Raw genomic sequence first — 3403 nt, forward strand, 5'->3', positions numbered from 1 at the left:
GAGAGGGAGAGGGAGCGGGACAGAAAGAAAGGACTGCCATGCTTTGGCTCGGGCCCATCAGTCCTTCATCTTTGAAATTGGGCATGCTCGGAATCAGCCTGACAGTGTCGTTGGCAGCAAGCAATGCGCCATGCCACTTGGACTCTTACCTCACTGTCTGCGTGCATTAGCCCTGTCTCACTCCGGCGGCTGATTTAGTGCACGTTGCTACGGGGGGAGAGAGAGAGAGAGAGAGAGAGAGAGAGAGAGAGAGAGAGTCTGTCCTACCCTTGGCAATGTTTTGCAAGCTCTCCACAAAAAAGCCTAGAGGGATTGTCTCAAGGGTTCAGAGTTTTGAATGGTATGCCCATCGCCCTCTTTGTCCTTGCACTCGTTTATGTGCTGCTTTCAACTCATCCCTGGCTCGAATTCAAGTTGGTCTGTGCTTTTATTGAAGCTAAAAGAGATGAAAACGGCCTCTTGCACAGTCATTTATGTCAATTATGATCACTCTAGGCGAACGACATGTATTGAGAGGCATGGCCTACCCTCCTTGGGCACTGACAGGGCTCGCCTACGACATGATTTCTCATGTGTTGAGAAGCATGGTCTACCCTCCTTGGGCACGGACTATGTATGGCCTCATCTCAGATACCAGGTTTGTTGTGTGTGGTCATGATCTACCTACAATCTCACCAGCTATGCAAGCGGCATGATGATTAGCACTTCAATCTCTCTAGGGCCGCATACAGGCACTAGCCCGTGACCTCGGACATACAATTTCGTTATTGTGCCCAAATAGAGCAGGCTTCTATTGCATAATTGTTTGACTATCTGGTGCTGGTTTGGGGTCACTATATGTAGCATAATTTGACGTTCTTTACATGCAAAGGCTTCTGACTCTACTATTTCACTTTGTAGCATTTGATTTACCTAATATGTGGACCCATGCTCTCTGATGTCTACACAGGATGCCCATCAGCAGTATATGCATTGCTTCTCTTTGTGCAGAAATCCTAGAACCTCCACAAAAATCTGCTTTCTTCTCGCTTATGGATACCTGCATGCTCTTTATCATCTTTGGTGCTCTATCTTCATCTGCCAACCTATTTCATGCTTGTACTCAGACCTTGAGCTTTGTACACACCTGGAAATAGATGCTATGATGCAAAGCTTGACGCTACATTTTTGAAGGACTAGCCTGCACCATGTGTGTAGCCTTTGGGCCGATTTGCGTGCATATTGTATGTGGTGCCTGCCTGTTGCGCCTACGTTGTCTGTGCAGAATATTAATGATAAACATAATGCTTGTCCTCCTTGAGTATGAACCATGCTCTATTTGGTCAATTTTTGTACTTGGTTCTGAATATTCTCCACTTGCAGTTTCAAGCCTTGGAGGTTATGCCTTCTCGCATTGTTTTGTAGTATTATATGGCTGCACTTGGGCTCTTGCTTCCCTTAAAACCACATAACCCCTGGCCTCATGCACTATCCAGAATAACACTACATGAAGCATCAGCCCTTTGGGCCCTATCCTTCATTTTCATGGAGTCCATTTGCATCTTTTATGAATGCCTTGGGGCTTACAAAAAGAGCTTGGGTATTGCACATTGTATTATGGCACTGTTACAACACCTATCATGTATACATGCACACAACTATATTTTCAGGCTATGGTTACCAAAATCAGCATGCTTTAGTAGATTACGTTTGCCTAAACTTTCTCTACTATGTTTTCTTGCCTTTGCAGGATGCTGGCAGTTGGGATGCAGCCCTTGCCCTCCTTGGGTATGCCTCCCTCCCTCCTGCCCCTCCACCTATGGTGCAAGGTTTTCTCCTTTGCATCAAGGATCGGAGCTTCCATCAGACATTGATTGAGCTCGAGAATACAACTATTGCATCCGATGAACATACTAATTTATTGTTGCTTAACCTTCTTGATTTACCATCATGGTTTTGCCTTTACTCGTGGGCTCAGGATAGTCCTCATGGTGCCGTACAAAGGCTTCGAGAGTTAGCAGCCAGTCTAAAGGCAATTGGCAAGGAGGATGAACGGGAGCACAAGGAATGGATTGAAAACTCTTCAAATCTCGTGAGGAGATTCATGAGCTGCCATGTGAAGAATCTATGGAATGACCCAATGGTTCGACAAAGGAAGTGGCACCTTCTCAGCGGCTATGAAGATGTCTCTCTCATCCTTCAAGTTGAATCAAGTAGCTCCCTCATCCCGACAGACTTGGATGAAGAGGAGTTGGAACTTGCCAAGCAAAGTTTTACAACTAGCAGCTCGACACTCAACCTTTCAAAAAAGCCCTTTGAATCATATACCGACCCACATATCCCTTGTAGATTTTTGGAGATCATGTTGGGGGATGCACACCACAAACCCTGGACATTGGGTAACTTCACACTAATGGCACCGCTTTCTGAGGGACTCCTCTTACTCTTATTAAATGGTAAAGACAAGCTCTCCTCGAAACTTGGTTTACAACATGTTTTGGAGACAAACTCCTCAAACATTATTGAGAGGTATTTATTAGCTACCCCCTTCACCATGTCAAAATTTGATACAAATAGGTGTAAGGCATCCTTTGGGTGTGTTGTTGGGGTGAAAGGTGTGATCTCTACTACTGGTAGGGAAACAAACTACACCACACAAATCTGGAATGTCCATCGCTGTTAACCCTCACGGCTCACGGACACCCTATCACCTACGAGACGGACGTTGTAACCTACGGTGGACATTGTATTATTTATTCGGTAGAGTCAGGTACCGGGCTTGTCGGTCCAATAGGAAAAGGGTAAGAGTGATCGCCGATGAGAGGCGCACTCTAACTGGGACATTCAAGGGATTAGTTGGCTAAGCATGGGCGCCCAAGTGTGAATGGGGTGAGCTCATATAAAAGCCAACTAAACCTAAAATTCACTCATTCTCTCATTTATGCAATAGAAGAGTGCTCTTGCTCCATCTCCATCTCCATCTTCTTCTTCTTCACCTCCTTGTGTGTGTGTGTGTATGTGTGTGTGTGTGTGTGTGTGTGTGTGTGTGTGTGTGTGTGTGAGAGAGAGAGAGAGAGAGAGAGAGAGAGAGAGAGAGAGATCGAGCATTGCGGCGGCACGACGGCGGTGAAGCGGTTGAGCGCGATGTAGCAGTGTCTCCTTCTTCTTCGCGGCGAGGAATCCTCCACGGCACGAGCATAGAGCAGTGAGTGACACACCATTGCCCTCTTTTGAGCTTACTAGTTAAGCTAGTTGTGTGCTTGGAGCCGTCTATGGCTCGCACACAGTGTTAGGCAAGGCCCTTGCTTCGACAGTGCGGCAAGGAGCGCACATTTTTGGCGCCGCTGCCGGGGAATCGCCCTGCACTAAGCCCAAGAGGCACTTTGTGCTTCTCCTATGAGTTGTTTGTAGTAGGAAAGAAGAG

At 46.6% G+C, this 3403-nt stretch overlaps 1 pseudogene; it reads left to right on the plus strand.

Moving 5' to 3' along the window:
• The first annotated feature begins 376 nt into the window (after positions 1-376).
• Positions 377-2432, plus strand: LOC147447030 (uncharacterized; annotated as a pseudogene).
• The last annotated feature ends 971 nt before the right edge of the window (positions 2433-3403 follow it).

This window comes from Adiantum capillus-veneris, chromosome 11 (assembly GCF_014529385.1).
Source record: "Adiantum capillus-veneris isolate H3 chromosome 11, ASM1452938v2, whole genome shotgun sequence".
Classification (NCBI taxonomy): Eukaryota; Viridiplantae; Streptophyta; class Polypodiopsida; order Polypodiales; family Pteridaceae; genus Adiantum; species Adiantum capillus-veneris.